This window comes from Ceratotherium simum, chromosome X (genome assembly GCF_057802395.1).
Source record: "Ceratotherium simum simum isolate JZ-2026a chromosome X, ASM5780239v1, whole genome shotgun sequence".
Lineage (NCBI taxonomy): Eukaryota > Metazoa > Chordata > Mammalia > Perissodactyla > Rhinocerotidae > Ceratotherium > Ceratotherium simum.
Window position 1 is genome coordinate 12,081,121 of NC_141940.1, and position 15,061 is coordinate 12,096,181.

A 15,061-nucleotide genomic window follows, 5' to 3' on the forward strand; every position below is an offset into this window, starting at 1 on the left:
TAACTGAGGGCTAGTCCTCCTCACAGAAAAAAAAATAGAGTATAGAAATAAAGAAATAGAAATTTTAAAAAGAACTAAATAGAAATTCTGGAGTTGAAAAGTATAATAACCAAAATGAATAAAATTGCTAGAGGGGCTCAAAAGCAGATCTGAATTACTGATACTGATTCCATAGAAACAGAAAATGCAAATAGAGCTATAAAAAATAAAAGAGATTGAGTTAGTAATCAGAAACCTTCCCACAAAGAAAAGCTAAAGTACAGATGGCTTCACTGATGAATTCTACCAAATTCTAAGAAGAATTAACAGCAATCCTTCACAAACTTTTACCAAAACTTTGAGAAAGAAATGCATCCTAACTCATTCAGTAAGGCCGGTGTTATCCTGATTCCCAAACTAGACAAAGACATCACGAGAAAATAAAACTACAGACCATTAACTCTTACAGATATACAAGCAAAAGTCCTTAACAACATATTTTCAAACTCATTCAGCAACATCTGAAAATGATTAAACACCATGAACAAATAAGATTTATCCAAGAAACACAAGGTTGATTTTCACATGTGAAAAAATCTATGTGTAATACACCATATTAACAGAATACAGTCCCAAAATCACATCTCAAGAGACACAGAAAGGCATTTGGCAAAATCCAACCCCTCTTTGTGATAAAAATACACAAAAACTAAGTTTAGAAAGGAACATTCTCAAGCTATAAAGTTATCTAAAAGATTTCCACTGCTAACATCATACCTAATGGTGAAAAATTGGATTCTTTTCCATCAAGATCTAGAATAAGACAAAAGATATCTGCTCTTACCACTTTTATTCAACCTTGTACTGAAGGATCTAGCCAGGAAAATTAGGAAGGAAAAGGAAATAAAAGACATCTAGACTGGAAAATAAAAAGTAAACTATCCCTATCTGCTGATAATATGATCTCGTATGTAGAAAATCCAAAGGAATCAAAAACAAAAAAAAACTATTAGGACAAATAAACAAGTTTAGCATGGTAGCATGAAAGAAACCAACATAAAGAGAGTTGTATTTCTAGTTACTGGCAATGAAAAATCTGAAAATAAAATTAAGAAAAAAATTCCAATTATAATAAAAATATACTTTAAAAATTTTAGAAATAAATTTAACAAAAGATGTGCAAAATGTGTACACTGAAAACTACAAAACATAATTGAAAGAAATTAAAGAAGACTTAAATAAGTAAAGACATCCCATGTTCATGGATTGGAAGATTTAATATTGTTAAGATGGCAATACTCCAAAAATTTATACACAATCCCCATCAAAATCTGTTTTCTTTTTTTCCTGAAATTGACAAGCTGATCCTAAAGTTTATATAGAGATGCAAGAAATCCAGAATAGCCAAAACAACCTTGAAATAGAACAAAGTCAGAGGACTCATGCTTTCTGATTTCAAAACTTACTACAAAGCTCCTGTTATCCAGATAGTGTGACACTGACATAATTATGGACATATAGATCAGTGGAATAGAATTGCAAGTACAGAAATAGACCTTTATATTTATGTTCGATTGATTTTCAACAATGATGCCAAGACAATTCAATGAAGAAAGAATAGTCTTTTCAATAAATAGCACTGGGAGAACTAGATATCCACATGCAAAAGAATAAAATTGGACCCCTACCTCATAACATAGAAAAATTAACTCAAGCTAGATTATAGACCTAAATGTAAGAGCTAAAGCTATACAACTCTTAGAAAAACATATATAAATAAATTTTTGTGAATTTAGATTAGGAAAATATTTCTTAGATGTGACATCAAAGACAAGCAACAAAAGAAAAAACAGATAAATTAAACTTCATCAAAACCTTCTTACATATGACACCTAAAGCATGAGTTGCAAAAGAAAAAATAGTTTAATTGAACTTATAAAATTTTTAAAATTTGGGCTTTAATAGATATCATCAAGAAAGTAAAAACACAACTCACTGAATGGGAGAAAATATTTGTATATCATACATCTGATAAGGAATTGCAGTCAGAATATAAAAAAATTCTTATAACTCAACAATAAAAAAACAAATAACCCAGTTAAAAAATGGACAGAGAATCTGTAAAGACATTTTTCCTAAAAGGTATACAAATAGCCAATAAGCATATGAAAAGATGCTTAATGTCATTAGTCATTAGGGTAATGCAAATCAAGAGCACAGTGTGATACCACTTCATACCCACTAGGACGGCTATATTAAAAAAAAAAAACAGATAGTAACAAGTTTTAGTGAAAATGTAAAGAATTTGGAACCCTTAAACATTGCTTGTGGGAATGTAAAATGGTGCGGTTGCATTGGAAAACATTTTGGCAGTCCTCAAAATGTTAAACATAGAGCTACCCTATGACCCAGAAATTTTAGTCCAAATATATACCTCAGAGTATTCATATGCCCACACAAAAACCTGGACACAAATGTTCATAGCAGCATTATTCACAAGAGCCAAAAAGCAGAAACAACCCAAATATCCTCAACCAATGAATGGATAAACAAAATAGGGTACATCCACACAATGAAATATTATTCAGTCATAAAAAGGAGCGAATTGCTGATACATGCTACATCATGTATGACTTGAAAACATTATGCTAAGTCGAGGAATCCAAACACAAAAGCCCACATATTGTATGAATCCATTTATAGGAAATGTCCAGAACAGGACAATCCACAAAGACAAAAAGTAGATTAGTGGTTTCCAGGGACTGGGGGAAAGAGCAATGGGAAGTGACTTCTAATGGATATGGGGTTGCTTTTTGGGGTGATGAAAATGTTCTGGAACTAGATTGTGGTTATTGTTGCATGACTTTGTGAATACACTAAAAAAATACTTAATTGTATATGTTACAGTGTGAACTTCATGGTACGTTAATTATATCTGAATAAAGCTGTTATTTAAATAATACCCATCAATAGATAAATGTTTAACAAATTGTGGTATATCCATATAATGGAATACTACTCATTAATAAAAAGGAAAGGTATTGATAAACAGAAAAATATTGATGAATTTCAAAATAATTATGCTGAGTGAAAAAGTCAGACAATAACAAATACATATTATGTTATTACACTTATGTAAAATTCTGGAAAATACAAACTAATCTATAGTGACAGCAGATCTTTGGTTTCCTGGGGAGAGGGGAAGGCAGGGAAGTGTGGAAGGCAAGGATGGCAAAGGTATGAGGAAACTTTTGAAGGTGACAGATATGCTCACTTTATTGATTGTCATGATGATCTCATAGCTGTATACATTTGTCAAAATGTATCAAATTGTACACTTAAATATGTGCAGCTTAGTGGATGTCAATTATACTTTAATAAAGCTGTAAAAAGTAGTAAGTAGATATAAATCTATACCTTGTGCTGAGTAGATAATAATCTACACATTGTCACTCTATTTCAACACGCTTAATGTTGAATGGCTTCCCTCTACCTTTAGAATCAAATCTAAATTTCTTAAGTGGCCTCTAATGCCCTATGTCCCTTGCTACCTCTCTGACATCTTCTACTACTTTCTCTCTAGTTTACTCTGCTCTGGGTTCACTGGTCTTCTTTGGCTGTTCCTTTGCCATTTCAAGCCCTTTCATACCTCAAGGCTGTTGCACATGCTATCCCCTCTGTCCAGGACACATTCCCCCAGGTATTTACCTACAACATTCCTTATTCCTTACTTTCTGACATTCAAATGTCACCTCCTTGTACAGGTATTATCTACACTCATTCTTTCTGCCAACTCTCTACTTCCTTTATCTTAGTCATGGAACTAACTTAAATTATATATTTGCTTGTTTATGATCTGTAAGCTCTATGAGGACAGGGTCATTCGGTTGGTTTCATTCACTGCTGAATTACCCAGTGCCTAGAAGAGTACTTCACAAATGGGAGTCTCTCATTAAACACTTGTAGAATGACTCTATGAAAAAATGTTGTTTGATTTAATATGCCAAAAATGCAAAGAAATAAAATATTAGCTGTTAAGGCAAAAAGTCTTTCACATTAGAATTTCATGCAAGAAATGCAGAGTGAGTCTGAGTACTGAGATATTGCAGCCAATAACGGAAAAGGAGAAACTTGGAAGCTTCCAACTCAGACTGGTAAAATTCAAAGAAGATTTTGAAGATTACAAATGGGTCTTTTGCCTCCAGTATCTTATAGCTAGAAGGATGTGTGAATATTTCCCTTAAGAAAGAATGCAGAGTGGGAAAGTTATGTAATAATTAGATATATCCCACACATATGATTATTATATATAATTATTGTAATGTCTTAATTTACTCTTTTTTTAAAATGCTGATTTACTTTATTTATTTATTCTTTTTTTTTTTTTTGCTGAGGAGGATTAGCCCTGAGCTAACATCTGTGCCCATCTTCCTCTATTTTGTATGTGGGAAGATGCTACAGTATGGCTTGATGAGCAGTGCATAAGTGTAGGTCCATGCCTGGGATCCGAACCTGTGAACCCCAGGCCACCAAAGAGGAGCACGCAAACTTAACCATTACATCACCGGGCTGGCCCCTTAATGTACTCTTTGATACGTCACCTATTCCCCATCAGTTTACTTCTGAGTTCCCAGTATACTGGATAGTTGACTAGTTCTGATCTATTTACTTCATTTAATATTAATCTCTTCCTTCAACATAATATACTCTATATATATATTCCTGCTGAATTAGTTCAATTTTAACAATAATTTCTCTGTCCACTTCTTTGTAAAGTAATTAATATTTTGAGAAAAACAGAATTAAGATATTTATGTCAACTACTGAGATTAACTATTCTAAGTACTGTTAAGTGGATCATTTCATTCTCTTCAAAAAGAGTTTGTTCCAGAAATCACAGGGACAAATAAAAACAAAATCTTTCACTTCTGTAATGTTGTACATTGCTGGAATTTATTGGATTCTCTTACAAAGAAATCACTGAAGGAAACTAGCCTTAATTGTTAATTATATTAAGTTACGTATATTTTTAACAGATAAATGTACCCATAGACTAAATGGAAAGAAACAAAAAACAAAAACACTCAAAAACAGCAAATTCTCTTCTCAGTAAAATATATTCTGAGCAGAAACAAAAAATAAAACACAAGGCAAAAAAAACACCAAGAAAGTGGTATTTTAAAAATCCATGTAAATAAATTTTATCTTCACTAATATCTTCATCTATACCAGTAGGCAATGACAAAGTCATTTCAAAATCTACATTACATTAAAGAAATGAAGCAATTCAGCTTTTTTAAAATCATTGTAAATATATTTACAAATAGATTTGAAGACACTTCCCAGATGTTTTTCATGTGATGTTTTTTTCCAACACAGAAGGCAAATAAGCATTTTCAGAGAAAACTTGTTTTTTAATAAGTTGGTGGCTGATCGTGCAGATGTGTGAATGTATTTCAAGAGGCTCCCAGCATTCCCTGGGGCTTGTCCTCCAGGGGATATATTGTGGGGTACAAGCACAGGGCTGGGGACTCTGACTCCCTTTTCAGTCCCAAAAATTGAAAGCACCTCTCTGATTTGCCTACAGCCAGCCACACAAGGACTTTGGCTATAAAAAAATTCCAAAATGATCCAACTGTGATTGCTATTTTTGTAGCCCAAGCACTAAGTAATGCTCAGAATGTTTTGTCCTCTAAATTTTAATAGGCAATGTTTCTCCCAGACAAAGCCTCAGAATGATTTTTTTATGAAGCTTGAGTAGAGATTTACAAAGCACACACACAAAGCCATTTCAATATTTTGGAAGATGATGTTATATTATAACAATTATATTGAATTCAAGGTAGTTTTTGAGTAGTGAAGGGTCTTACCTCATTTGATTCCAGTCACCTCATTTTACAGATTTTACATCCCAGGGAAGGGAAATGACTTCTTTCAATTCATATCACCAAATAGTGAGAGAACTAATAGTAAAAACCAGGTCTCCTGCCCATAGTCCCACTAACTCTCCATCCCTTGATCTTGCCACTATACCACTCCATCTACTTTTGAGTTCAAAGTATGAAAAATAGCTGAAATGTGACTAAAATAGTTACTTTTTTTTTAACTAATTATTCAGTTTAAGCCTAGGAAGAGAATGAGAAGGGGCATTTTGTTTTATAGCTAATAAAATAAAACATATATTTTTCTTAAGTAGAAACCAAGTTGACAAGTCTTGTGCACAGTATCATTTTCAAACATATCCCTGATAAAAAAAAATGAAAGGAACAAAAACAACATTGACTGTTAGATGAAGCATATGACAAGTTGGTAAATGCTTTTGATCCTTCCAGCGGGAAGGAAAAATGGAGTAGATGACCTCCATAAAACTGTGGAACAATACCCACTCCTCTCCACCCTGGGAACCTGATTTCTGCATGCAAAGAGAAAATGAAACCAAAATAAAGTAAGCAGTTCATCCATGTATAGCTATGCTGAAAATATGTAGTATATGGTGCTGTAGATGAGAGAGTCAAGTGTGAAGTCAATCACCACAACAAGAGAGCCAGCTAACTGAATCAGGTGAAAAATGGGATGATGGAGATGTTGTGGGTAACACTGTGGCCTACCAATTATAATAGACTAGCTGAGATTATGTGCAGGTTCACAGACACAAATATAAGGTCCTGGACTAGGCTTCAAAACTCTATTGTATAAGACAGAAAGCAGTGGTTTACCAGTAGTCCATTCAAATAAGAGTCGGAGATTTTAGTTGATAGTTAATTTTATATGAATCAATTAATAATTTTTAAAAAATAATGTGATCTTAGGTGCATATACTGCAATATGATATCCATAATAGGAGAAATTCTAGTTCCACTCTGTTAAGTGCAGCATGGAGTAAATTACTTAACTTCCATGTGCCTCAGTTTCCTCATTGGTCAAATGAGGGGAAAATATGCCTAACTCCTAGTATTGTTGTAAGGATTAAATGAATTAATACATGTAAAGTGCTTGGCACAGCACTTGATGCTCAATAAAGGCTAATTTCTATTATTATAAGCATCATTATTCATTATTATCATTATTCAGTACATCCTAAGGTATTGAATTCAGTGACACATTTTTTTAAAAAAAGGACATAGATAAACTTTGAATTTTTCATTAAAAAGTGGCCAAGAAGGTTGGGGGAAAAAAACCTTAAAACCATATCAAATAAGGATCACATGGGAACCAGCATGTTTAAACGTGTAGAAAAGATGACTTGGAGTATTGTAGAAACTGTCGCCACATATCAGTAAGGCTGTCATGTAGAAGAGGAGGCAGATTTATTCTCTGAGGCTCAAGACACTGGGTAGAAACTACAAGGAGACAATATCTGGTTTAATACAAGAAAGATTGTTCTAATCAACAGAACTGTCCACACATGAAGTAGGCTGTCTCAAGAGGCAGAGTTCAAGCATTAGTTGTATGCTCGCTTGGCTATGATTTTGAAGACAGAGTTTACACATCAGATGGTTGGGTAGGACTAAATGACAGCTAAAATTCTGTTCTTTCTAGATATGAGGTTCTGTAATTCCATGTCATTTTTCCAAGTACACTGTCATGGACAAGCCAGTCCAGTGATATCCAACCCAAAAATTCTCTGATGGTAGAAGATTCTCATTATCACACCACTATTAGCATCCCACATTGCAACACTGAGACCACGGTTAACCAGGTTAACCACATAGCCAGATATTTAGAACTGCAGAGTGTGGCAATCCACAGGGGAAAAAAAATCATAAATATATGGAAAGCTGTTCAACCTTCCCCAAATCACAGTAATGCACATTTAAAACAAGGATTTAATTGTTAATGTTTTTAAAGTTTAATGATGTTAAGAGCTGGCAAGAATGTGGAGAAGTAGGAACACTCAAGTACTGCTAGGAGGAAGATAATTTGATATTCCTTGGTATATGTCTTAGAACACTAATACAAAGCAAATATAGCCCAGGTTGTCCATAGCAGCCTTGTTTACAATAATTAAAAAACCGCAAAATATCCAAATATTCATCAATATGTTATGGATAAATAAAATATGGTCAACTGATACCATGCACAAGTTCAAAAGAAGGAAGAAGATCTATATGCTCTAACTTGGAAAATCTAGACTCATAATTAAATAATAAAAGCCCCACAAAAATGCATAAAGTATGAGACAGTGTAAGTTAAAAATACACAAAGAAACACAAAGCAAACTAAATATTTCTATAGAAACATCCATACTTATGTAAACACATAGAAAAATTCCTGAAGGATAGACACTAAACTAATGGGAAAGGAAGAGGGATTACCTCCGAGTTCAAAGATGCTTTAGTTGCATATGTAATGTTTGGAATTTTTACAACGAGAACTTTTCATGGTTTACTTGTTTAATTAAAAATAAATATTTAAATTGGAAAATAAGAGAAAACTAGGGCTGGCAAGGACACTAGAGATCACTGATTCAGCTGCTTTTATTACAAATGAAGAAAACTGAGGCTTAGTGTTACAAAGCAATTTGTTCAAAACTCTGCGGGTATTGAATGGTAGAGCCAGAACTACAACACATTTGTATAATAAGAAAACAGGCTTTGAGTCAAGAAGCTTGGATCTGGGTCCTAACTCTACACACTAGGTATATGACCTTGGGAAGTACACTTAATACTTGATTCTCAGGTTCCTCTTTTGTACATTGGGGGTCATTTATTCAGGATTCATTCAGTTGCAAGGAACCCAACTTAAATGAACTGAGAAATAAGGGAAATATATCATCTTAAATATTAAAGAGTAGAGAAGATCTCAGGCACAACTGCATTCAAGGATGCAAATAATGACCTCAAGACAATTTGTAACCTTCTCTAAACATCACTAATCACGTGTTCGTTTATTTTCTCCCACTGCAGAACCACGTGGTTCTGGTGGGAGGGTCAATCACAGTACCCTGCATCCCTTTATGCACTGGGGAGAGGATATCTCCCCAAACAAAAAGGGTTGCTATAACAAAAAAAGTGGGGAAAGAAATTTGCATGGTTATAAACAAAAAAGATCAACTTCCTTAGCCACCTAATAGTACCGATGGCAGGAACAAACAAGAAAATGTAAGAGATGGTATTGCATACGCTGTATAATGCTATGCAAACAAGAACAGTTATTAAACCATGTGACTAAACTCCTAGCAGCCTGTAATTTTCACTCTTCCATGTTGTACCTTTGTTTTAGAACTTTGGTAAATTATTGTTACTGATATGCTCACAATGGTCCTCTTCCTCCCCAATGTTTATGTCTTAAATTCCCTACTTTGTCAATGTTCCATAATGACCATTGTATTTCTATTACAATAGTTAAAAAATGTTCACTACAAAATGTCCCTACTTCAAAGCTTTGGAAGTAGAGAAGGGAAGACTATGCAAATTTAGTAGATATTAGCAACATTAAGAGAAATTACCAGACTGGAACTTTATTTATAAAATAATGGTACTGAGGAAAACACTCTTAAAGCTGTATCTTCTACTATCTTGCTGTTCCTGTGATTAGAGAAGTCAAATTCTTTACAGCCCAATTCCAGTATCTCTATAGCCTTCCATTATCTGGAGGAAATGTCACGAACAATCATCAGCATATGCAATAAACATAAATGTCTTGAAACTTCTCCAAGAAGAAAGCCCATGAAGAGCTAAGAGCCTTTCTTTCCCTCTTTCCACATGTGCACTAAACACTAGTAAAGTTTAGAGGCACTGATCTACATTTTCCAAGTCATTTCCTTCTTACCTGATATTCCTCAGCTCTCTACATTTTGAGGGAGAATAAGGTTAAGAGATAAGGCCCTAAACTCTCTATAATCTCGACAACTCTTAAATTTCTCAAACACTATCATTTTCTTCAGGCATATTCTAGCATTTTAAACTTTTAGTGCCAATCACTATTAGGATAACATGTTGAAAATATGACAAAAAATTGAAGACATCTCAGAAAAAAGCAACCAGAATGATAGAAAGTTCAAAGTTAACATGTTAACTTTAATCTCAGCCTCATTTCCCATTTTCTACTACTTCTTCCCCTCCCAAGTTAAAAATAACTTGCTAGTGTTTATCCAGTCAGTCAACAACAGCTATAACAGGAATGAGAAAAATCTGCAGTCTTGTACCTTACAAAGTACTTATATCCCATCACCTCATTGATCTTTATAGTAAGATTCAATGAGTTGGTGAGACAGGGATTACCGTTCCTATCTTGAGATGAGGAAATTGAGGTTCTTTTAGATGAAGTGACTTACAGATGAAGTGAAGTCATGGGGGTTGTAAATGCAAGAGCCATACCTTGGCTCCCTCTCTAGTATTTTTCCTGTGACATCACTATGCCATTCAACAAACATTTGAGTGTTCATTGTGTACAAAACATTGAGAAGAATAAATGGCATAGACTATATGAAGAATTGCCATATATTCCTCAGTATTTAAGGGGACAGAGTTTAAAAAGCCGAATTTTCTAAAAAATTAACAATAAAGGAAAACTTGTTTATCTTATTTACCACATTATGTCCAGTGCCTAGAATATGCCTGACACACAGTAGGTGCTCAATAAATATATCAAACATATGAGTAAATTAACGAATGAGAGATCATATAAAAGTCAAGGTAACAATAAATATAAGATATTTTGGTGTCAAGTATATAAGGGCTTGGGAGACTGTCATTCTTCAAAGTCTTCCTTAAGATAAACTATGCAGTGTCACACTTAAAAAGTTTAGACTCGGGGTCCCACTGAATGTCACTTAAGATCTGTGGGACCTTGGGGAAGTTATTTAATCTCTTGAACATCAATTCACTTTTTCATTGAACAGATATTTATTGAGAGTCTATTATGTGACTCACTGTCAGGGACTAATAATAATAATAATAGGCTTGAAGAGTTACTATGATGATAAAATGAAATAAGACATATAAAGTGACTAGCATATAGTAAGAACTAGAGATATGGTAGATTTTATTTTTATTATCGTTATCTTCCAATATTCACTTTCATGAAACATCTTTAGACAACTAAACAGCTAAGGTGACAGAATGAGCAGAATGCTGTGTCTTCTCAATTTCACAGGAAAATAAACAAAAATCCATGATCCAAAAGCCAACAGAGATGTGCACTTGGATCCAAGTTCTACTGGTGTAGGATGGCGGTCATCTGACCTGGCAGCAGCTACCATTACTGGAGGAGACAGAGTCATCACAACAGAATGTTGTAGGTAAAAGGAATCAAACATTTCTAGGAGGAAAAGTTTGACAGGAATTGAGGATATTCAGCTTGGAGAAGAGAAGACTGGAGTGTGAGGGTGGGGAGACACTGGGGAGGACAGAAGAGATAATGTGTGAGCTGTTTCCAAGGGCCCTTAAGGGGAAGAGGATCTAAAGTTGTTCATGATTACCCCCAAGGAGGGTAGATCTAGGTGACACCTTCATGGAGGAAAAGTTGGATTCATATAATAAGATATGACTGAATTTTAAGCAGACATATTAGGGAAAGGCAGGACTGGAAGAGAGGTCAGAGTGGCCCACCAAGAGAATAAAAAAAAAAAGTTAGATGTCCTTTGAATAGTACTACTGTTATCAGAGTGCAGGTGCATTAGGCTGAATTAGCATTTGGGAGCTGGCTTGGGTCACATATAGGTATAAGTAGACACTAATATGAACACGTGATTGACAAACAAATTTTAGGAACTGAAGTTGGGTGCTGCTTGAATGAAGATAAATTATAAAAACCCAATCAATGGAATTCAAAATCTATAGTCTGTCTTGTCCTCATTTGAGGTCAGGGGGTTGAGGTTTTGAGGAGGTGTGGTAAGTCCTTTGAAAGCAGCTTCAATAGGAAATAGCTTAATGATGATAATTATGATGCCTCACATACACTAGCACATCACAGTTTTTTGCATATTCACATATATCTTCTCATTCTGTCTACAGCAAAATGGTTACATTGTAAATATTATTTAACATTAAATGTAATTGCTGCACAAATCTGCTTTTATTATGCAATCCCTAACAACAATTCATTTGTTCTCTTTCACTGCTCCATTAATCCTTCACTTCCCCACCAGGAGAGCAGGCAGGTAAAAGTTTTTTCTATACATTGCCAAATCTTATCTGAGCATCTGTGTCCTTTGGAATAGGTGCATCATAAAAGCACCTGTAGAAAATTAACAGCTTTAGAAAACTGTAGGGGAAATAAAATCTAAAGGTGAGATAAGATAAAGCCTCCTAACACTGAGGAGCATGTAATAAACAAGCCAAATCAATAATTCTCATTAATCAATGAGAAAGGACAAATGCCAGTTTAAAATGCTGCAGGAAAAGTTGCTTTAAATATGGCTTTCAAATATATTTTACTTCATAAAGATGTCCATGATATCAAAAGAAACATGGGTGATATATGACACCCAATGAGAAGCTAAGAACAATTTATTAAAACAAGTATTTTGGTGAAAAGAAAAATCTCAGATTACTCACACTCCAGAGGCATCTTTCCCAAAACTTTTTGATTCTATTGATTGTGGGAGATCAAGATTTGGCCACCCTGAAATATGTCTCTTTACCTTGATTGTTTTCTCTGATGGACATTTGACCTCCCCCAAACTGCGTAAAGAATTTAACATAGAAGACCTGTTCCAGGAAGGAGTTACTATCATATGATGGCTGTAATATAATGTAAAATAGATGTTACAATAGGAAAGGCACCAACAAGCCCATCTTATCAAAAATTCTGTCTCTCTCTGGCCACATTCTCTAGGTGGCCCTGCAAAGAGTTGCCAAACATTTACATTTATAAGGGAAATCTCCATTTGTAAAGGTATCTCCCTCTCTGGGGGGAAGGGGGGATAGCCTCTCTAGAAACTTATCAGTATGCAGGATAAGGCCTTAAATCTACATACCCTTTATTACTGTGATTTCTGTCTCCCTCCCCACCCCTAACATCCTCCTTTGTCTTTAGCTGAAGATGGTATTTAAGACGAGAATCTCTGCCATTGTGTTGTGAAACTCAGTTTCCCTGGTTTCTCCCATGTTATTAAACTTGGTATTATTTTCTCCTGCTAACCTATCTTTTAATTATTTGGCCAGCCATAAGAACCTTAAGGGGAAGGGCGGAGGGGGATTCTCCCTCTTCTCCAACATGATATATAAAGAATTGACCTTGATAATAGTAAATTTTCATGTGAAATCCAAATAAGAGATCTACACGTCCTCAAGATTCCAACTTGGAATCTTATGCCAGACATCACTGTATGAAATGTATATATAAAAATAAATCTTGAATGTATTCTTTACAAGCAAAAGTCAGATAGAATATGAAAACTTCCTGATATCAATGAAATGTCATAAGATTATAATCTGAAATATCCTCAAGTCCTTTATTCCTCTCAACACATATTTGTTGAATTCAAAGGAGATACCAAGGAAGTGGCCTTGTGCTTAGTATCAAACACCACACAGAGATGAAGAATTTATGTGTCCACCCATTGAGGAGTCCTAATATAATGTGAAATAGGCACATATTGAGAACTGGTGTACTATGGTGAGTTTCATAACAGAGGTACAATGAATTTATATCTGTCAAATGTTACATGAAGGTAAAGTCAAATTATAAACCAATAATTGCAAAGATAAGTTGATGAAGATGCTGACAAGACATATTGTGCTAAGAAATATATAATACCAAACTCGCAAAGAAAAATGATATGCAGAGGTGTAAGTGAAGCATGGATGCTTTTAAATTTTAGCATTGGTATCCAACTTACTTTGGGAAATTAAATGACTGACTTTCTTAAAAATTACATTAACCATACAGTTGTTAGTTTTAGAATATTTAAAAAGACAAATGTCACACAAATACTAGAACCTCCATTATACACATTTCCAAAATATAAAATAGAATCATCTTTGCTTTCAGTCATGGATCATTTGTCTAATGAGGATCATCATGAAAGATGGGTGGTTGTCACATTACATGCACTACCAAGAGAACCAAAAGAATACTTGAACAGTTCAAGGACAGAGATTCTGAAATAGAAACTTAAGATATAGTTACTGACAATTACCCAGAAAGTATAGCCTGCTGTTTAAGCCTTATTTGATTTTTCTAGATGTCACTTTATTACTCTCAGTAACTGTTATATCCATTTCACTTGAACCATGAGAGACAGATGAGCATAGTGCTTATGAGAATTGGCTTTGGAATCAGACAATCCTAGGTTCAAATCCAGATTCAGACATCTATCAGCTATGCGACCTTTGGGAGTAAGACTTTAGTTCTCAGAGCCTAATTTCCTTATCTTTAATTGTTTTCTGGATGTTTTGTAGTTCCTTTGTTCCTTTATTCTTGTCTTGCTGTCTTAGTTTGTGAATTAAATATTTTCCATAGTGGTATGCTTTGATTCCCTTCTAGTTATCTTTTGTGAACCTACTGTTGGTTTTTGCTTTGTGGTTACCATGTGGCTTACCTAAAACTTCTTATAGATATAACAGTCTATTTTGCACTGATTGTAATTTAATTTCAATTGCATACAAAAACTCTACCCTTTTACTCCTCTCCTTTTATGCTTTTAACATTACAATTTACATCTTTTTATATTGTTTACCCGTTAAGAAATTATTATAGCTATAGCTTTTTTAATACTATGGTCCTTTAACCTTTATACTAGAGTTAAGTAGTTACACATCACCATATTACAGTAGTAGAGTATTCTGAATCTGACTATATGCTTACCTTTACCAGTGTGTAGTATATTTTCATATGTTTTCATGTTAATAATTCGTATTCTTTCATTTCAGCTTGAAGAACTCCTTTCAGCGTTTCTTATAGGGCAGGTCTAGTGGTGATGAACTCCCTCAGCTTTTGTTTGTTAGGGAAAGTCTTTAACTGTTCTTCATTTCTCAAAGACAGCTTGCTGGGTAAAGTATTCTTGGGTAGCAGTTTCTTTCTTTCAGCACTTTTAGTATATCATTCCACCTCTCCTGGTCTGCAAGGTCTCTGCTGAGAAAACCACTGATAGTCTTATGGAATTTCCCTTGGATTTGAGAATTTTTTTTTCTCT